At 37.9% G+C, this 23,021-nt stretch overlaps 2 protein-coding genes across 11 annotated transcripts in view; one reads left to right on the top strand and one right to left on the bottom strand.

The window, feature by feature from the left end:
- LOC145662828 (uncharacterized) overlaps positions 1–16,635 on the top strand; it is a 57,890-nt gene extending 41,255 nt beyond the window's left edge. The window contains exons 2-3 of the mRNA XM_081728726.1: positions 13,184–13,311; positions 15,746–16,635. The gene's annotated coding sequence lies outside the window, so the exon portion shown is untranslated. The remainder of the gene's footprint in view (positions 1–13,183; positions 13,312–15,745) is intronic.
- Ogdh (oxoglutarate dehydrogenase Nc73EF) overlaps positions 1–23,021 on the bottom strand; it is a 208,112-nt gene that overhangs the window by 158,107 nt on the left and 26,984 nt on the right. The gene's annotated exons all lie outside the window — the stretch shown is intronic.

Here is a 23,021-nt window from a genome sequence, read left to right as displayed (position 1 = left end):
TGAAGAAAGTCGGTGGAAACGGAAGAACCCCGAGGAAACCCACGCACACGGTGTTTGCCCGCCACAAAGCTCACTTGGCGGGAGCTGGGATCGAACCCGGACCCCAAGCACCAAAGGTGAACGCTCTATCACTGAGCCACCGCCAAGTTTTTTTTTATTTTTTTTTTTAAAGTTCTCTAAAAAATCATTGGAGGTTGAGGTGTTATCAAGCTGATGTTTTGACACTACCTATACAGACTTTATTTAATTTGGATTGCATATAACATGAATGCAGAAATAAGCATTTCAATTGCTGTCATTGTTTTCCATCCCACCACTATTTCACCACCCTCACCTACCAAATGAGTAACATATGTTCAATTAAAAATAAAATTATATTAAGAGATTATTATTTATTTCACTAATACAGATTAATGTAACAAAGCATATTAAAATATGTAGTGTTTTATTAAAGTTTTAATTAATTATTTAGACATATTTAGATACATTCTGTACCTCACATGCGGAGACTGATGGTGGAAAAACTTCCTATCAGTTTATCTAAAATGAACTATAATTACATGCAAATGTAGTGTGAAAAGTATTTGTCGTGCCCCGGACGTATGTTCATATTCAAAAATCTTCACGTGATCCTGCAAGCTGTGGATAAACTAACTTTCGTGCATGAACTGAAGCAAATAGCTAGATGAATCCATGAATATAGTCAATAGTTTTTAAATTTTATTAGTCGAGGAGTATGAGTAAAACGACACATTAATAAGTTTGAAAAAAAAAAGTTATGCTTGTTATAGCCAATGCGGAATTATATCATAATATTTAGGTCCCTCATTTGCTGTGATCGATGTTTCAAGATCTAACAAACGTAATGCGTAGGAAATTCGTGACATGAATGAAATGAAAAAAATGAAATCTTTAAGTTTTACGTCCCACGCTTATGCCGGTTAGGCTAAAGGAGACGGTGATGATGAGAAATGAGTGAAATGGTGGAATGAAGAAAGTGGGAGGAAACGGGAGAGCCCCGAGAAAACCCACGAGCATGGTGTTTGTCCACCACAAAGTTCACTTGGCGGGGGCTGGGATCGAACCCGGGACCCCAAACACCAGAGGTGTACGCTCTACCACTGAGCCACCGCGCCCCCCACATGACATGAATATACAGTAAAACCTCTATGGACGATTATCTTTCTTCACGACTGGTTATATTGGAACGGAGTTTAATTTCCATAAGTTCAATGTATTTGTAATCTCTTTTACGGCGAAAGTCCTCTTCTCGATGACGATTACCAAAAAGAAAGTAGAAGAAAACGGAAGAACTGAGAAAACCCAGGCACACGGTGTTTGTCCACCATAAATGTCACTTGGTGTAACTGGGAATCAAACTGGGATTCCACGCACCTGAGATGAACCCCGCGGCCCTATTTCTACTTAAAAATAAGACAATATACTATATAGACCATATTTTCTATAGGATAACGCTTTCTCTCTCTCTCTCATATATATATATATATATATATATATATATATATATATATATATATATATATATATATATATATATATATCGACAGGAGACATTATTTGACACTGCAATATGACCGGATTAACAATGTTGTCAAACCAGCATGAAGTTGTTCTTATTCAAATGGCATTACGTTCGGCTATTACAGGTTTCAAATCTACAAGTTAAAAAAAAAAAAAATATTGTACAATATTGCCAAATACCGACAATACAGCATCCTAAACACCGGGAAACTACCAAATTTTGTAGTGTTCTACAACAGTAATAACGCAAATGACACGGACGGGGTAATGCCCATCTGAAGTATCTTAATGTTGAATATTACGGTCATCACATGACGTATTTCTAAACATACAAACAAAGTTACAAGAAATTAAAAATTTGGCTTTTTTCAACGCACTGTTTTGAAATATTGTAAACTATAACATGTAATAAAAAAACACCTTGACCAAACTTCGATCAAAAAACACGGAAATGAAAATATTTTCCTCTTCTTTATATATATATATATATATATATATATATATATATATATATATATATATATATATATATATATATATATATATATATATATATATATATATATATATATATATATATATATATGTATGTATGTATGTATGTATGTATGTATATATATTACAATTTAAAAACAAATATCTATGGTAAAGAAGTAGTGTAAGCAACAGACTGTAGTGTTAACTTCTTGAAACATTCATGTAAACGCGCATTAAAAAATATAATTTAGATTCTGATACAAGATACAACGGTCTCCCTATTGTTAGTTCTAGTGTTACAATTATTCGAGTATTCTCCTGTTCTTATTCGAATTTCTTAGCAATATTCGAATTACTATTAGTTATTCGAAAATTTGAACGAAGATGATTCGAAGAATTCATTATTCGAATAACGAATTATCCGAACTTTAAAGGATTAGTTAGTTCGAAGCATTCAATGTTATTTTATATCGACTTTTAATTTTCCTGACCGAGTGTTCTAAAACTAATAATAATAATATGCATTCATGAACGCTCTTGTTTTTCTAGCGTGAAACTCATCCAATGCCATTCCACGATTCTTTTCTCTTATCAAAACAGCTTTAATAATTTTAAACATCTTTAATGCTTTATCATGCAGTAGTGTTTACGTCACACTGCATTAGACTTTGGCAAATTACAAATAAAACGTCACGAACATTGTATCTAATAGGCTTACGTAGAGTTGTGTGTCACAAGCACTTGCAATCATGTACTACTGAGTTCCAGTTTAATCTGTATCCACACAATTCACTTTAAAATATTTATTCATCTGAACGTCAATGCAAAATTTAGTTCTAAATGCAAGCTTGTAAAAAAATTTTATCCTTCAATGTCACCATTCTCTTCAGTTACGTAATGAAGGTAACCTTTTTCTCTTTTATAAACCGACGGAAAGTTGCTATGGAAACGTGACGTCACTATTGGGAAATGGCCTGGGTTTGAGAATGCGATGGAACCTGTACGGAAGTTGGAGTGGTCTAGAAAACTAATCATATGACCGACCGGCCAGATAGTTAAATTTAGCCTGAGAAACTTTTCCTTTCGGATTGGTGCCACCGAAGTGGTTAACAATGCGTCGAAACAAGTAGACATGCCGCGTTTACGTAACAGAAATCGTCCTCGCCGGATAATTCTAATAGCTTGGTTATGTCCTATTAGAATTTGACAAAGATAAATACCAATCTCACAAATCAGAAGAGTTCCTTTTTGTTTTTGTATTCTTAGGGTGTAGAAAAATAAACAATACAGGCACTGCCAGATCTAGAAACCTCCCCTTTTTTCTTTTTCTTTTCTTTTTTCTTTTTAAACTGAAATCAAGTACTCAATGATGAGAGAATTTATAATGCATGTATCCGTGAAGGGGAAGGATCGTCTAAGGGCCGAACCTTCCAAATGAACTTCGTGTCTATCAATCCCTAAATGTCTTCGCAGACCAAACTCACGTTTGATACCATTACCACTGACCAGATTTCGTTAATACTTGTAACCATAGGCTATGCTCTTAAGTCAACTACGGAATCAAATGAACGCAGAAACAAATTACGAAATTGATCGAAAACACACACACATATTTAATAGGATCCCTCTAAAGCAAACTTATGAGAACTATCAAGTTGGTAATACAGTATTCATCAATTAAGGTCCAATCAAATTGCTTAAAAAAAAAAAAAAAAAAAAAAAATCTTATTACTTGTAAGACATGAGCAAAACTCAATGGAGGTAAAGTATGCTTCAGAAACAACAATAATATACATCAAATACACTAAAATAATGTCACATTCAATTTCTTATTTTAAGAAATATAAATCACAGTATTGTTCTGGCAGCTATTTGCTCCAGAAAGGTAGTCATACCAATACATTAAGTTAATAATAATATTTAAAATAATAGCGATGAAAATTTTCACGAGTAGACTACCTGCTAAGAAACTAACATTTGCGCACCCAATAACAATGAAGAATATCAACTATAGAGAAAGTCAGGTAATATTTAGAAAAATGAAATACACTAGTAACTGTTTCCACATTTTTCGTTATGAGAAATTTGGCTTTATGACGCCAAATGTATCCATTATACCAAAGATCATTATCACATTTACCAGTTTATTATTGTTAATAAGTATTTTGCCTTTCGGCATGTCCTGGGACTAATGAGTTATTATTATTTTAGATTTGGGTCTGAAAATGTTCCACGTTTCTCGATCTTCAGCTTCCTCTTTTAATACCCAATATTTTCTTCTGTTTCTCAAATAATCGATCAGTTGTGTTGTTCTTCCTATTTCTCGCTTTCCTTCCATCTTTACTTCTATAGCGGTATGAATAAGACAATTTCTTCGCAAGATGTGTCCAATCCAATTGGCCTTCCTATGAAGGATGTCCTCTTCTCTCCTATTCGTTTTAAAACATCTTCATTTGTTGCTCCCTCTGTCCATTTTACCTTCTCAATTTTTCACCAACACCACATTTCGAAGCTGTATAAATACATCTACTCTAGCTTCCGTACTGTCCAAGCACCTCAACCATACAGTCCAATGTTCCATATGAGGCGTATAGTTTCTAAATCCGCCATCTCCATTTTTTTAAAAAAATTAGATAAGTAGATTTACTGGTATTCCTTTCCATGCCCGACACGATGAGAGAGATTTTTGTCATTTGGTAGTTATAATGAATGTCCAGAAAGCAGGAAAGTATTTCTAAAAAGAAAATTTTATCTCACATAATCTCTGAGTTATCAGTTTTTCCTGTTTTTCTCGAAATCTTTTATGAAGGAGATGGCGGATTTAGAAACTATACGCCTCATATATAGCACTTTACCGACTTCTTTCTTAGTGTAATATTGAGCCTGCTAGTTACGACTGATACACGTTGGCCGCCATGTGCATAATTCTGATGCACAAATAGTGGGGTACAAAATACCCCGAAATATGGCTTGGCGGCTAACGTGTTAATGCTTCTTTGGCTATGGCTATTCTTGACCTAATCTCTTTAGTACAGTAAGCGGCTCTAATCAAAATACTTCCCAGATACTTTAAAATGTCAACATCTTCAAGTTCTCTTTGTTCTACTTTGACTTGTAAGGGCGTATTTTCACGGGATGACTTTCGACTGTTCGATGTCGATTTTCATTACATTTTATGTAATAGTATTTTGCAGATATCTGGTTCACTTTCTGAATTTTTGGTAGTCTTCATTGTCTCTAAGTTATTCACAAAATTTTAAAAAGTGAGGGTGAGCTTTACGAAGAGTCGTACGCCAATACACTCTAGTTAAGTTAAGTTAGTTGCTCCTTTATATATATATATATATATATATATATATATATATATATATATATATATATATAATTGTGTGTGTGTGTGTGTGTGTGTGTGTGTGTGTGTGTGTGTGTGTGTGTGTGTGTGTGTGTGTGTGTGTGTGTGTGTGTGTGTGTCTGTCTGTATGTAAATGTATGTATGTTAGGGTGGAGCGTTTTGCACTATTGTTGGAAATTCGATGATGGCTAGTGCGGAAAAGGTGCCATTAATGGCACCGACCTTACTAATTTTTTTGGACAACCCTTTACCCTGCCCCAACGGACTTAAAGTTTTTAAAGTGTTTTTGTAGGCAGTAAATAGTAAGCAATGCCAGTAAATAATTTTAAAATGTTCGAGTCAAGTACAGCCATATTAGCTCGTTTGTTGGAATTAATGTCCAGATTTTGTTTGGAATGATTACAGGCACCTCTTGATATAACACGATTTGTTTTTGGCAACTCTTCACTTGTACACCGACAGCAAATGTCATCTAGCGGCAGGCTACACAACTTCGTGGTTGCTTACTTTTGCCACGCTCTTCGAGAGTCGTCGCAACGTCCGGCTCTGTCCAGAAGATTCGCGCATCTCCTGCTCCCCTTGTTGGCTCCAGAACCTACGCCCACGTTTCTAGAATATTCTCGGTCCAAGTTCGGCGGCGGTATAAATATTGCGTACTTCGGCCAACCAATTCAACAGGCCAGTTTATTGCAGCTTAAGCTTTAACAGTTTTAGTTCACTACTGTTTCTGTTAAGAGAGAGAGTTTGTGCATTGTACCTAAAGTTAGTCTTCTTAGTGTGATACGATTCAGAGGCATTTTGTATACTTTGGTTTCCAAGTTCGGAAACAATGGAAAGCAAGATGAAGAAAAAGCCTCATAGCAGACCAACGCGGGAAAGTGTGAAACGAGGCTTCTTTGGCACTCCATCCTAGCCACGTAGGGCTTAGCGCTGTCCTGTAACACGACTTCTTTGCGATTCAGAAGTACTGGCTCCAGAGTTTTGAGTTTTTCTTGAACACGGTTCAAATGCTGACAGTACACAGCTACATTGATGCTCTGACCAGCTGGTAGCAATTCCCGATGAACGATGCCGCGAGCAGTACCCCAAATATACAGAAGGACACAGTGCTGGTTTCGGCTGTTTTATAACCGGTTCGTGGGATGCTAACCACTGATGACAGCGCCGTGGAGCTTCGTAGATGATCCCACTTCTCATTACGTTATCTTGTCCAGAAATTGCTCCTTCCTCAGAGGAGACACAGAGAAACACAGGTGGCTGCTCGCGTTGCCTTCTGGCCCAGAGTCAAATCACGTGGGACCCACTGACTCAACTTGTAGTGCTTCTCAAGTTTATGGAGGTGCTGCCGAATGGTTTCTCCACTCACATTGAATTGTAGTCCCAGTTCCTCACATGTCTGGCCACTGTTCGCCTCAATTGCTGCCTGAAGATCTTCATTTTGTACATGTGTTGCTTTTCCGGCACGTGGTGCGTCTTCGAGTGGTTCGTCTCCGTGCTTAAACTTGTTAAACAACCGTTTCATTGTACGCGTAGTCACGACACCCTCACCAAAGGCCGTGCATATCTTCCGCCCCGCTGTAGCGGCCTTTGACCCATTTGAACTCGTACAGCATACACGCCCTTATGAAGCTCTGTGGAGATCCCATGTTCATTCTGTCCTTACCGAAGTTCACGGTGTAACCGAACTGTCACAACCAGGTAGTATGTTGGATATACCCACACCAACAACTGATCTTCGCCTTATCTCCTTTCGCATTCAACTCACGGTGCGAGAGCCAATTGAACAATGCCTCTACAAAAAGTGACAGAACGTTCTTGATTACCTTTATAAAGCAAAGTAATAAACTTACATGGAATTTGATTTAATATCATTCAAAGTACTGTCCTTGGTTAGCAATGCACTTTTATCTCAACGCTGAATACATGACTGGTTGTACTTCTAGAAGGCTTCTTTTGGAAGGGCGTTCATCTGCTCTGTCGTGGCCCTCTCAATTTCAGGAATAGTGTCAAAACGTTTTCCTTTAAGCATAGTTTTAATATTTGGGAAGAGCCAAAAGTCGCATTTTGCTATATCTGAAGAGCACTGTGAATGTAGACAGACAGGAATATTTTTTCGGCCAAAAACTATCGAATCAAAAGTGTGGAACGGCGCGTTTTAGTGGTGAAGAAGGAAGCCATTTGCGGTTAAAATGCGGTAGAACCATACGAGATGTTTAGTTCTTCGGAAAACTCTCAAATAAACATTCACCTCTTTGAGCAAATCATTTGTGTCATTTTAGCATATTTTCGTTGTTTTTTTTTTCTTTCTTTTTTTGACATCAAAGGACGTCTCGATAGTTGCTCGTTTTCAACCGTCTCCTTGCGTTTTGAATTGCTCATACCACTTATAAACAGTTTTCAATGACACCGCTTCATCACCATCACTGATTTTGACATTTCGTGAGCTTCTTTGGCTTTTTTTTTTTAGCTTAGAACAAAACTCAATGTTGCCGTGTGACAGATACTCTTAACACGTCCTCACTCTTCTGGCTCTGGAAGCCAACTATCATGTCATAACTCGTTCAAAGTCGACACTGACTGTATCAAAGGTTTAGGCCATAGGTGTTCATTTTACTCCGATCTTACTCGCCCTCACCCTCGCAGTGCCAGTTGGCCCTCATGCTTCGGATTTTTCCTCGCCCTCGCGTCATTGTAGGCGAGGATGAACACCAAACAAGAAGAAACTATATGTATTTTAAGACATTAGCTTAGTCAATCCTGCACAATTCAAAAGTTATCCGCGGCCGAAGCGAACGCCGGTAAAAGTAGCGAGGGCCGTTATAGATGCGGTCACTACTGGCACATGGGTGCTAATAGACTATAAGGGTGTCCACATGAAACCTCCCTGATTACAAATATTAATTGCATGGAAACTATTAGTGCCAGAGAATAACAGTTTGCGGAACCTTGAAAGAGCAACTCAAGTAAGATTTTTGTTGTTGATTGTTAATTGTTGTTATTTGTTGCAGGTGTTCATGAACGTAGATGAAAGCAGTACAAGAGAGCGCAGTGTGTGGTGTGGTTGGCTACGACTAAAGCACCAAATTACTGTGCAAAGGAACTTGAGACGAAAGTGCCAACGGGACCAACCAGACGTCAAGATCATTAAAACATGGTTTGAGAAGTTTTTAGCCACGAGAAGTGTCAACCGACAGCCTGGCTCGGGCAAAGCACAATGTCTGAGGAAACTGGATGACGTCAGGGAGGATTTCACTAGAAGCCTATCAAAATCAGTTCACAGAGCGTCACGCGAGCTGAACATCCCACGTTCAACGGTCCATAAGGAGCGCCATAAAAGACTGTTTGTATGCATATAAGGTGCACATCGTTCAGGCGCTACAGCCCGATGACCTACCAAAACGAACCAGGTTTGCAATGGAGATTCTGGAACGGATCGAGCATGATCCCAATAACTTGGGGAGGGTGATTTTCAGTGATGAGGCAAAATTCCACATTAGGCAAGGTGAATCATCATAATTTGCGCACTTAGTGTTCCGAACTTCCATATGCTGTTCATGAATATGTGAGAGATAGCGAGAAAGTGAATGTGTGGTATGCTTTGGGACGCGACAGAATTATCGAACCAGTTTTCTTCATGGAGCACACAATAACTAGTCCCGTTTTTCTGGACATGCCTGAACACTTTGCTTTTCAATTACACCCTTTGCAACCAAACGTAATATTCCAACAGAATGGTGCCCCACCACACTGGTGTTTAGGTGTTCGTAGGGCTTTAGACCGAACGTTTCCACAGCGATAGATTGGATACGATGGACCCACTCCTTGGCCACCGCGATCTCCCGACATAATTCCTATGGATTTCTTCCTATGGGGCTATGTCAGAGTCTACGCCAAACCTGTACGTGATATTCCTGGTCTTTGTCACAAAATTGAAGAAACCAAGAAGCCATCAATGCTACAAAACACATGGCGAGAGATTGAATATCGACTGGATATTTTGAGAGCTACTAACGGGGCCCATGTAGAAGTGCATATACAGACAAAACAAAGTTGCTCTTCAAGATGACGTAAACCGTTATTCTCTGGCACTAATAATTTCCATACAGTTAATATTTGTAATCGGAGAGGTTTTACGTGAACACTATATATATATAGTGGCGGATCCATGGGGGGCTATAGGGGCTATAGCTTCCCCCTTGACGGTCAGATATACACTGGATAAAATGGGCTTTTACACTGGATAAAACGGCAAAAAAATATTTTAGCCCCTCCCTTGATGATATCCTGTATCCGCCCCTGTATATATATATATATATATATATATATATATATATATATATATATATATATATATATATATATGGGTGATTCCACGAAAAAGGGAAATTTTCACTTGGAAAATTTTTGTTCCGTTGATGGTCGCCTATTTCGATAAAAATATCACATGCACTTACTACTACTAAGTACATGTTAATTAGGTGTTCAGCAGAGCTGAATCGTTATTGGTGTAGTAAATAAAAAATAATAAACTTTTCAGCACCCACGGAGTTGAGACCATAGGACACGGAGTTGAGATTAGTTAACACGGAGTTGAAAATTGCTGTGGAGTTGAGAAACTTGATACATCTGGGTGATAACTTTTGGTTTATAAGTGATTAAGCTTATAATTTACATAAAAATTGAAATAATTTTCCAATAATTTTTGTAAGTTAGAATTATTTTCCTTATGTTGTGTAAAATTCTAACAAACTAGATGACACGTAATTTGTTATACAAAAATACTCCAGAAAATACTGCAAACATATGAAAATATATACAATGAAGGTTCCAAAATTGAGTATATATATATATATATATATATATATATATATATATATATATATATATATATATATATATATATATATATATATATATATATATATATATATATATATATAAAGAAATACACATACACTTATCGAATATTGAAAAATTATTGCGCTTTCAATATGTTGACTATCATATGGAGAGGACAAACTTTTCACATAAGCTTACGAAACAGACGAAGTAGTCACTAAACCTGTCTATTGTCTACTTCATTTGTTTTCTGAGCTTATGTAAACCGTCCGTCTTCTCTGTGTGATCAAGTCAACACGTCAAAAGTGCAATACTTTTTCAACATTTGGTAAGTGTATTTGTATATTTGGTATATATACAAGGTGTTTCAAAACAATACACACATCGTTTTGGAGCTGATTCCTGGCACCAAGATAAGACGAAAAGTATAGACAACTGGGTGCACAAATACTTCCTTTCGGAGTTATAGGCTGCCGAAAACATGAAAAAAATGAACTTTAAAGGTCCATAACTCCAAAACTATGAGACCTGCCGTAGTCGGGTCACGACTTCACTTAGGAACTAATATGTGCACTATCAAAAAATATGTTTCAGAATCCTGAGGTACTCACGAAGCACTTTTTTTAGAGGGAGTTTGGCTACGGGCGTATAATCTGAAGTACTCACCAACTACTTCTATAAAAGTTGTTGTGGAAGTACCGCAAGATTCTGAAACATGGATATTTGGATAGCGCACATACTAATTCCTAAGTGAAGTCTGACCCGACTACGGTAGGTCCCATAGTTTTATGCTATGGACCTTTAAAGTTCATTTTTTTTTTTTTTTTTTTTTTTTATGTTTTCGGCAGCCTATAACTGCGAAAGGAAGCATTTGTGCAGCCAGATTGGTCTATACTTTTTATCTTATCTTGGTGTTAGAAATCACCTCCCAAACGTTGTCGGTATTGTTTTGAAACGCCTTGTATAATGCACACTAAATGACAGTGTAAGGCACTCATCATTTCTGTTTTCTTTGGATAATTCGATGTTCTTTGTTAAGTAGCCCTCATTTTCCACTCCAATGAAGGAAATGTCTTGAGGAAACAGGGAAGGGCTGTTCTAGTCTACACAGAATAACAACTTCCAACGCTTTTTAAACGTCAGGTTTAGTAGGCCAGGAGAAATTCCTCCCGATCCGCGTCATAAAATTGACTGTCCGTACATTGCCCTCAGATTCTTCGACAATCCCTGAAAAGAAAACAATTAGCTGATCATAAGATTGAGACGTCAATAGGTTAAAAACAGATACCATAAATCTTCACTTGACTGAAGTTTTACCTCCGGCTACCTAACAGCCCCAAATCTGAACTTCTGCGAAACACTCCTTAAATGGGCTAGAACCCACCACCGGCCTTTGAGTGTGAATGACACGTGATCAGCGTGTCGGCTCCTACGACCGTTGCGATGGTCTGTGCGATCAGGTTTCAGTACATTTCTACTCAAATGAGTTTTTCAATTGCCTCACTGTGCGAAGTAAACACCATTAATTTTTGAGCTTCCACCGGGAACCAAACCCAGAACCACGCACGAAAGGCGAGCATACTAGTCACTAGACCATAAACGAGCTTTATTTCTATCAATATATTGAAAGAACAAATATTTGGAAGAGCATGAGCATAACAAACACTATAGGATTATCAACTCCGTGAACTTGTCTCAACACCGTGGATTCCTTAGTTTTCAGATGGACATGGAGTTGAGAACCATGGAGTTGAGAAAATCGAATATAATTTATCTTTACCGGCCCACTTTTCAACCAGTACATGTGAGTAATTGTGTATGAATTTTCTACGTTAAGGCGTAGGTTCCTCAAGGGAAAGAAGGTATATACCATACAAATACATTCAGTAATAAATACCATGGTGTTGAGTATCAATTAATATACGCACCTGCTTTCCACACACAAAAATATTTTTTCTATAGCTTTTAACACATGCACACAACTTTTTCTGTTCTTCAGTCAAACATGTCTGCCTTGTCTTCTTGTGGGTGTTGCCAATGTGGACGACCATGCTATCTGTTGAGAGCAATATTTTTTTCTATTGCCATGGAGTTGAGACGAAATAGAGGTGACAGAAACGAAGCATAGTCAAGCTTCCGAAAATAATCGTTATAAAGGTTTACTTTCCACAAAACCGAAACATTGAAATGTTCTCTTCCATTTAATTACCATTAAATGATGTTTGATTTGCGACTTCAGTTGTAATTTATTGATTAAAATCAGTCAACTGTAGTCTGTGACAGCCCACGGTGTTGAGAAATTGGGTAATAATTAATTTTTTACGTATGTTTCTTGTTATATTTGCAAACTGTTATACATGGCATACCTACTTTGTGACGGTTACTATCAAACAAAATAAAAATGAGGTGATTCTTTCTAGTAGTAGTTTGAAGAAATGTCAGTGACAGAAAATTTCCCTTTTTCGTGGAATCACCCATATATATATATATATATATATATATATATATATATATATATATATATATAGGACCGGATCCAGAATTTTCTGATGGGGTGCACCAACAACTATCAGTACATTTGAATCAAATTTAATATTTTTTAAATGCCTTTAGGCATCTGTGATGTGTATGAGGAATTGACAAACTATTGTGTTTAGCAAAACCACTTTCTTTTAAGCCCGAAACGGAAACATAACATGAAATTTTAAGAAAGTATTGCTATTTCCACTGCCAGTTTCTCAGTTTAGATAGTGTATATTCAGAACGGAGGGGATATATATATATATATATATATATATATATATATATATATATATATATATATATATATATATAAGAGAGAGAGAGAGAGAGAGAGAGTGTGTGTGGTTGTAAATTCAATACCTTTTTGAATTTAGATTATCCTAGAAACTAGCATTAGCTCTAGCTGGTGTGTAATACTGTTTACTAATGTGAGGTTTACCATGATTTCAGAAGTAGATCCAGTGAAAACAGCAAAATGGCTGGTATGTATAGCGTAGAAGACAGAGCTAAGATTGCCGCCAGGTATGGAGTTTGGAGGTCGTAGGTGCAAGTGCAGAGATGGTGGAGGCAAGTGTGAGGTAGGAATGCAACGCTTAACCCTAAGACAATTAAAAAAAAAAAAAAAAAAAAAAAAGCTGTCATTAGAAATTAACAAATGGTAGTGTGTTAGATGCAAGTCGATCTAGACGGTCCTCAACATCAAAATCGGAAGATAATGGTGTATGTTCTTCAGGACATGTATGAACGTAGCTCTTCAAAGTCCACAAAAGACAAGGTGCTAGGGAAACAGGATTGTTACGTTACACGATAATGACCATTATAAAAAATGACTTACATTTTCGACCTCGGAAGCCACATTACGTTTATGAACTTTTTGATGAGGATGGTACAGCGAATGGAATTTTGTGAGATTATGCTTGGTTGGAGGAGATGATTATCCACATTAGTACCACAATATCCTGTGTAGTGTTGTAAAATTTCCGGAAACTTTCGATCTGTTGGTAAAAAAAGATTTTTCCGGTTTCTTTCCGGAAAATTGACGAAAAAAATCTTTGTATTAGGTTAATTTTACTAGTAATGGAACCTTTTTTTTTTTTTTTCGAAAGCGTGAAAAAGTATTTCCGTTACGTGCTTTTCAGTCGTTTATTCGTGAGTGTGCATTAATTACAGAATTTTTACAGTTACATATAACAAGCCTACCATCATGAAGAGTTTCTGTTGCAACAAATAGGTCTCTTAAATGAAACTGAGTTCTTAATATGCTCTTTGATCTGGTGAAGTTCTGTTACTTTTAACCAAATTACGTCTTAAAAGAAAGAGCATTAGGCAAATTTCACTAGTACTCATGCACTAAAACATATAATTACTATTTAATATTCTAATATGGACTTCTGTAAGCAAATACTTGTTTTCTAGTGCGACAAATTATCTATATGTACCAAAATGAAAGTGACTATGTAACTTAATAACTCCTGAACCACCGACAGGCTTCGATAAAATTTAACATAGATCAGGTTCAGGATGATTTTTATCATTTCACTTTGAAGGTGCAACTTGAGGGAAGGAGAGGGGGATATATCGAAAATAACCAATATTAGTGTCGAATCCATAATTTTCAGGGTCGCTGCGATGAACAGCGACACTTCCGATGCCGTTTCAATCCAAATTCAGTCAACATCGGGAAGATATACAAAAATGATCGAAAAATGGCCATTATTAATGTCGAATCAATAGTTTTCGGTCACTGAGATGAACAGCCGATGCTGTTTAAATCCAAATTCAACCCAAATCAAGTTGTACTAATGGGGGGTGGTGACATGTAAAGATAACAAAATGGCCGATATTAGTGTCAAATTCATACTTTTGGGGGTTCTTAAGCTGATTCGTAAGGGTTTTGGTCCCCTTTATGTCCAAAATAAAACGCATTCTCCCCGTGCGAAGAACGGGTATTCTGCTGGTCTGTAATACTAACGAATGGAAGTTTCACGTATTCAACCATTAATTATTTTCTCGCTGCTAAAATTTACTCACTTGTGCGGTATATGTGTGTAAGTGTAAATAAGATCCTCTCTCTTTGAGTTGTTCGAAAAATACACAAATTACAAAGAGGGATTTTATCAGAAATCAGAAAACTGAAAAGTAAAATTAAAACATGTTGATTTAAGTATTTTTCCTGATAGCGAAATACATTGTATATATGCTGCAGACTTATTACAGCAAGTAAGATTAGAGCCTTTCTATTTAAAGAGTGCCCTTAGAAAAAATGTGAAATATTCTTCGGCCTCACACCCGCAGACCTTCCCTTTGCTTTGGGGAAAGAACCCTGTCCGCATCCAACTATTGAAAGATCTCTGCCACAGCAACTTGTCCATCCTCATTCAAGGGAGATATGGGAAAAAACACATCGATAGCAGCACCAGCAGGGGCACAGTTGAAATTGAAAGGCTCTAGTATCAGGTGAACAAATAGTTTTAAATTATAGTTTCCGGTTTTTGTCAATATTTCCGAACAAATTATTTTTTTTCTAATGGCTTCAAAGTTTCCGGAAATTTTACATAGCACAAGGAAGATATATGTTTAACACTGGTAGGTTTGATTTAAAATGATTCTGACAGTTATTTTAACACTTCCCTACCATTAAGCGGAAACTTCGTAAGATTACTTAAGATAATTTTAATGCGTCAAAATTAATTAAACTAACTAGGATTATATTTTACTTTCTTTTCTAGCCATAACTCCAGTCTATCACGGTGCTAACTTTCAAGAGTTTGAATGAGTGGTGCACATATATTTGTTGCCACAAAATTTCCCTATTCTAATACAAGAAATATAAGTACTCAATAACCTTAACTCTAAACTAGTAAATATACAATAGTTTTAATTTTAAAAGCATATAGTAAAATATTCGAAAATTTCAATTTTTCCCCACTTTCCTTTTTTTTTTTTTTTTTTTTCAAGCTCGGGAAAACCGTAAAAAATGTTTTTAACCCAAAATATCCTCTTTTTTTTCAGGCCCTCACAACACTAATCCTGTGGTCTGACGAACCGGTGTTTCACGTCGGAGGTTTTGTTAACAGTCACAATTATCATTATTGGTCACATTTCGATCCAAATGCAATGGTGGAGAAAAACGCAAACAACACCAAAGGTAACCGTCTGGTGTGGAATGACGTCTACCAGATTCATTAGTCTATACATGCTACGCAATACCACGAATGGTGAATGATACTTTGAGATACTTCGAACATACGTATGGCTTGTGATTGAAGAATGGAAAAATGGAAGGGATTGCTGTTGGCTCCGTCCCACTACGCAATTCCAGTCAGAACATGGCTTGATGACAATTTGCCTGGCAGATGGATTGGCCGCCGGACGAACTGAATTGCCTGCACGCAGCCCCGATCTAACTCCATGCGACTTCTTCCTTTGTGGGCTAAGGAACAAGTGCACAAGTTAAAACCACGGGATATTAACAATTTTGAACAAAATATCCATGAACTAACTAACTCACTCACTCTATGGCCTATGGAACCCGGAGGTTCAGTGCCGCGTTCACAAAAGCTCTCCACTGACTTCTATCCTTAGCTAATTGCATCCAGTTTCTACTTTGTATTCCTATCTCTGCGAGATCCATCTTGTCCTGCCATCTGCGCCTAGGTCTTCCTAATGGTCGTTTTCCTATGGGTCTACCAGTCAAGACTTTGAAAGCGTTTCTACTTTCTTCCATTCTAGCTACATGACCTGCCCACCTAAGCCTCCTAGACTTGACGACCCTAACAATGTTGGGTAAACCGTATAAACTATGTAGTTCCTCGTTATGAAGCTTCCGCCATTCCCCATTCTCGTTCCTCTTGGGTCCGAATATTCTTCTCAGGATCCTGTTCTCAAATACTTTCAGTCCATGAAGTGTTTGCAAATGTTCTAGTTAAGATATTAAGAAGAACCGTGGATGATTTTATTCCTAAAAGATTCCGGAAGTGTATGGAATAATGTATTCAATGGAAATAAAACTGTCATAGCGACTTTTTGAAATATTGTTAGAAATAGGTACTGACTTTACAACCACCCTGTATATTGTATCGTCGCATGAGAACTACAGGAACGTAACTCCAAAAGTGCGGTTTTGTTTTCTTTATGTTTGGACATAATTTTGAAAGGTCCACTTGGTGTAAATGGAACGGAACACCATCTATTCTTCTTGTAGATCACCTGTTGTAATGTAGCTCAATTACCATCTTATTAAAAATGCATCTTTCTAAGAAAATAATATTTTTGTCCCCTCGCCTGTAAACCTATGAAAATGAAGTTACATTCCTCTGGTTCTCATACGACGATATATGTTATTATCAACGGCGGCGATTGATGTACATACTGTGGGGGAAGGGGGAGGGGGCAAAATTTGCCATTACTAAATTACGAGTCAGAAGCTATGATTAGGTAATCGTGTAGTGGCAAAATGTGTACTAAAAAATCTGTAATAGTATTTATTTTACAATATGATTCATACAACAACGGTAAATTTCGTTGAAGACAAATTCCGATAACACGTAAATTGTATTCGTTAAATATAGATTTCGAATACAAGTTTTCATATATATATATATATATATACAAGGTCTGTATGATAAGTAATGAGACTCGCCGCGCCGCGGCGCGCGTGTCGCTGGAGCGGGTTTGTCGGTGATGGAGGATGTAGGGGGGGTCCGAGCAAAGCAACGCACCGCGCGTCAGTTGGCTCCGAGCCTTAGTGGAGCGCGGACAAGCCTTGGACAAAGCCCTTGTGAACATTCTTGTCACGGCGGAAAATCAACAAACATGGAGGGTTCCATCGAACAGCGTTATGCGATCAAATTTTGCGTTCGCCTGGGGAAAACGGCTACTCAGACGCTTTCTCTCATCACGGAGGCCTACAAAGAGGAAGCCCTATCCAAAGCCCAGGTGTTTCGTTGGCACAGTGCGTTCCGGAACGGCCGGGAAAGCGTTGAGGATCTGGAGAGGGCTGGACGCCCGACAACAGTGACTACGGACGAAACTGTGGCAAAAGTGAGGGATCTCCTGAACTCAGACCGTCGATTATCGTTGAGATTGATTGCTGATGAACTCGATATGAACCACACAACAGTGCACAAGATTGTGACGGAACAATTGGGAATGAGAAAAATCTGTGCGAAACTGGTGCCGCGAGTGTTGACTGACGAACAAAAGCAACGACGTGTTGATTGTTGTCAGGAACTGTTGAACCTCATGAACAGTGACCCTAACTTTGAAGATGACGTCATAACAGGTGACGAGTCGTGGGTGTTCCAGTACGACCCTGAAACGAAACGTCAAAGCGCGGAGTGGCACACTCCTGCGTCCCCGCGCCCCAAGAAGGCCAGAATGTCGAAGTCAAAGGTGAAAACAATGTTGATTGTTTTTTTTGACAATGTGGGGGTGGTCCACAAGGAGTTTGTACCCCAAGGACAAGCCGTCAACGCCGCCTTCTACAAACAAGTCCTTGAGAGACTGCACAGGAGCGTCAAGCGGAAAAGACCGGCGATCGCTAGCCGGTGGAAGTTGCATCACGACAATGCCCCTGCCCACACCGCCTTCTTAGGGACCTCCTTTTTGACCCGGATTGGGGTGGAAGTCCTTCCACAACCACCCTACAGCCCAGATGTGAGCCCGGCCGACTTCTTCCTCTTCCCGAAGCTGAAGCCACGCTTGAAAGGAACCCGTTTTGCAGACGTCACAGCCATCCAAGCAGCCGTGACCACATTTCTAAAGGACATGCCGGCTGCTGACTTCCAGGGGGCGTTTGCAGCGTGGAAACATCGATTGCAGAAGTGCATCGACGCAAGAGGAGAGTACTTCGAAAGCTTTTAAGTCCCTGTACAGATCAGATCAATAAAACAATGTTTCCAGACCTGGTCTCATTACTTATCATACAAACCCTGTATATCAAAACCATCCGGTTTAAAATATGAAGAAGTATGTTCAAGGTGAATAAAGAAACAATGAAAAGTACTGTAACAGGAGAAAAATTTCTTTTAAGCGTTTGCCAGTAGGGATTATTCCAAAAATGGTAGAAACATTCCCATGATCTGCCATACTAATACGTTGTATTAGAAGGAAAAAGCTCATATATCGTCTGATTTCTATGATATTCGTTGACCTATTTCTTTGATGAAATACAGGCCTTCTTTCCTCCATTATCCATTAGTTTTGATTGCGACAGGTACAAACAAAAAGTTATCTAATAAACTAGAACTACTAATTTGTTGATTCTTTCTTTTTTTTTCAATTCTCTTCGTAACGCTGCATTAACAGTTAAAAGTGATAAGTACTGTAGTAGGTATAGTTCCATACCACTGCTTTTTATCTCTCTTCCACTGAACCAGTCATTCCATCAAGTCTTTTCCCATCTGGTCTTCTGCATTCTGTTGGTTCTCTCACTGATTGTGTGCAGATATCAGCACTCCTAAGACATGTCATTTGCTGTTGAATGACGTGAGTGATTGTCTGTCTAGTAGCATTCTTTAAAATGGCAGTGTAGACCTTTTCATTTTTATCTATAAAGTCTCCAGCACAGACAGGAAAACAATGATGCACATCCGCTTCTAAACGTAGCGTTATTTCTATACGGAAACTTTCATGGGAGACATGTAAATATTATTTTTATTTGCATTATTGTTTTTAAGAATTAGCCTATGTAGAAGTACACAAGAGAAATTGTTTACTGCAATTTAATAAAAGAAAAAATATGACCAATCTATAATGTTGCTATGACGCCAGCATTTCATCTAGGGGACATGGCAGATGTTATTTTAAATGTAACCTCCATCTAAAAATAGTACAACAGTAAAATTACAGAATAGTTGTTAAGGAAGCTTGTCTTCTCGTTCTCCTGAAGGACGTTGTCGCTCGCCCTTGCGATTTTTGGAATTTGTAAATGAAATGAAATGAAATCTTTGAGTTTTACGTCCCACGGTTATGCCGGTTAGGCTAAAGGAGACGGTGATGATGAGTAATGAATGAAATGGTGGAATGAAGAAAGTGGGAGGAAACGGGAGAACCCCGAGAAAACTCACGCACACGGTGGGAATTTGTAAATATCTTTAAGATAATGAAACAATTAAGTTTGAATAAATAAATACTATTATCAGTTTATAGCCCTAATCAATAGTGGTTGATGCTTTTTTACACTGTCACATGCAGCCTCATTTAGTATCGGAATGGCTATCTTTTTTTTTTTTTTTCGACTGACACACTTTACAGAACGCCAACGACATAGAGACACACTTGTTTGTTTTCTCATTAATAACGTAATAACATAAATAAGGCCTATAATGTTGTAAAACCGTAAGTTTCTATAAAGTAGTAACTAAGTAGTACTAAGCATTGTTGCTACCACTAGAGGCGATTGGTACAATCTGTCTCAAAACTGATTTTAATTATTATTAAATGCTTCCTAATTTTTAAATTCTAAAATTTCGCGGAACACTTTATAGGACTGCGCGACATACAAGTGTGTCGCGACCCACCGGTTGGGAACCACTGCTGTAGCGGTTTGGGTCAATGCAATTTGCCTTTTAGTTTGTGTAGTCAGTACAGCATTTAAAATTACTTGTATTATTAGCGTTGTGTTGCGATTTGCAAATTGTGTTGACCGTTGCTGTAGGAGGCCCTAGCACAACAAAAAGCCTGTACATCAAACAGCTATAGAAATGACCCTGGCTTTATTCCAAAACATGTAAGTTTGTGATCATCATTTAGCCTGTTGGTATCTTCGGTTCTTCCGTCTCCTCCCTTCATCCCTAACATTTTTCCCCAAACTATTTATTTATAACCTTGCAACTGTGTGTCCTATAGCCTACAGGGATAACCTGGGATGTTAGTTGAACTTAAATTTCACTTAGTCTTGAAAGCAATTTTGTACTTTTACTAAAATACATTAAATTTAATGTAAAATAGATACTAAAAATTTTAACTACGAAATCGGAAACAAAGTATATATATTGCTCAAAAAAATTGGAAATCAGATGAAATAGCACGTAAGACGTTTGGATAAGATTGTACTTTTCTCAGATATAACGTACTGGAGGAAATGCTGTAAGATACAGTAGAAAAATCTGGCACACACTAATGTTGGGAGCTTGAAAATCATGGTTCACATGACTCAGGTAGGAAACAGGAGGACAATATGTGTAACTCTCAAACTGCTCACAAACAGGCAAGGCAGTAACAGTAATTGCTTCCTACTATGGTGTATAGTCACTTCGAACAGCTAATTACTGCCTCGCTCCTATATTGCATACACTCGATTAGATTCTTGAGTTCTTGGGGGATATTGTTTCACCGATTGAAAACAGCGACCTCCAGCTGTGGAATGGTTGTTGGGGGGACTGGCCGAGCTGCAATCAGTCTGTCAAGCATATCCCAGACATGCCCAATGAGATTGAGATCTGACGAGCATGCTGACTACACCATCCGAGCTATACCCTCAGCTTTCAGCATCTCATCCACTAACTATGAGCACAAGCATTATTATCTATAAAAATGGAGTTCAGTATACTCCCAGTGATGATTCGTATCCACACCGTAAGTCCACCACCACGATACTGGGATCTTTCTCACACAAACATTAGATTGTTTTGTGTTTTTCTCTCCCTGGAGATCAAAACATATTCATTATCAGACTGCATACTAAATTGCAACTCGTCAGAGAACAAAATATGGCTCCACTCATTGCGTCCCCATCCACGATGCACCTACACACCCACAATCTGGTCAACACGATCGTGCTATTAACGGGACACACATCATGAGCGTACGTGCATAGAGGTCCTCTTCTACAAAGCGATTTCTGACCGTTTGACAAGATATTGTGCGTCCTTTTGCTGTTTGGAAGACCCTTTGCAGCAGAGTTGCATTCTGCCGCCAATTCCGACGGGCTGTTAAGAAGAGATGACGAACATCTCTCGCTGTAGTTACTCGTGAGTGGCCCTATCCTTGTCTTTGAACTCTTCCAATCGTTTGAAATCGGGTTCACAATCGGGGAATCACGCATTTGCCACAACAATGACATCTGACACCTCCCGCTATGACTGAACAGTTCCAACCTTCTGACAGCTCGTGATGCCAGTGATCGTAGCAAATCTCGCTGTTGAGCCATTTCACAACTTCGATTTGTCCCGCACTAAACACAGATGATGCATTGAGCTTGAAAGCGTTGGCAGCGCCACACTACAAAACGCCCTCTACCAGCACTCCGTCATCCGTCATGTGGATGGTCCTTTTCTACGTTGTGCATTTACATTACTCGATTGTACCAGGGTTGCCAACCATACGATAATTTATCGTGATATACGATAATTCAAGCCTTAATACGATATACGATAATGCCCTTGCGATAATAGGTGAATATACGATAATTTTTGAATGTGCAAATAAACTGTAGCCGAACATAATATTTCTATGAATATGCCAGATCACGTAATAGATGTAATTAAAAGTGCGTTCTCTGATTCCAAAATTGCTAACAAGATTCAATTATGTAGAACTAAGATAACGGGTGTGATAAAAATGTCATTAGTAAATGTCATTTGAAGGAATTGCATGACGTTACAGAAACAAAAATTCAGCTTAATGGTCGATGAGTCTACAGATATTTCGACTACAAAAAATATGCGTGTTTGTGCGAGATATTTCAATGAAAATAATACGAAAATACAAACAAAATAGTTTGCAGTGTTACAAATTTATTGTGATAAAAATGTGGAAACTGCACATGAAGGTACCACTGGTTTATGAGCTCCTATATAATACTTTAACAAATAGTAATATTCCACTTGGAAAAATAATAGGCTTCACATCCGATGGGTGCAACACAATGATGGGAAAATATAATTCTGTTGCAAGTAGGCTACAGATGGACTTTCCTGGCATTTTGTACAAAAACGTAAATGTTATTTATTGCATCTGTGTGCAACCGAGGCTAGTAAACACCGATTTGCAGTTCGAAACTGAAGGGTACTAGGTAAGCTTATTATATTTTAGTGCTATTATCAATAGTATTATACATGTTTCTAAAATTATCACGTTCGTAACGAATGTACGATAATTTTTTGCAGTATACGATAATTTTAAAGACGAAAATCGATAATTTTGTTTTTCGAGGTTGGCAACAGTGGATTGTACGGCGAACTAGATCAGATACAGTATTACACCATTTCGTAGGACGTTTCACATGATTTATCTGATTCCCTACTTGTTTTGAGCAGTATATAAATTATTCAGATGTTAATAC

Source organism: Thermobia domestica, chromosome 10 (assembly GCF_964235325.1).
Source record: "Thermobia domestica chromosome 10, izTheDome1.hap1.1, whole genome shotgun sequence".
In the NCBI taxonomy this organism is placed as follows: Eukaryota; Metazoa; Arthropoda; class Insecta; order Zygentoma; family Lepismatidae; genus Thermobia; species Thermobia domestica.
This window is presented reverse-complemented; position numbering and strand designations above follow the sequence as displayed.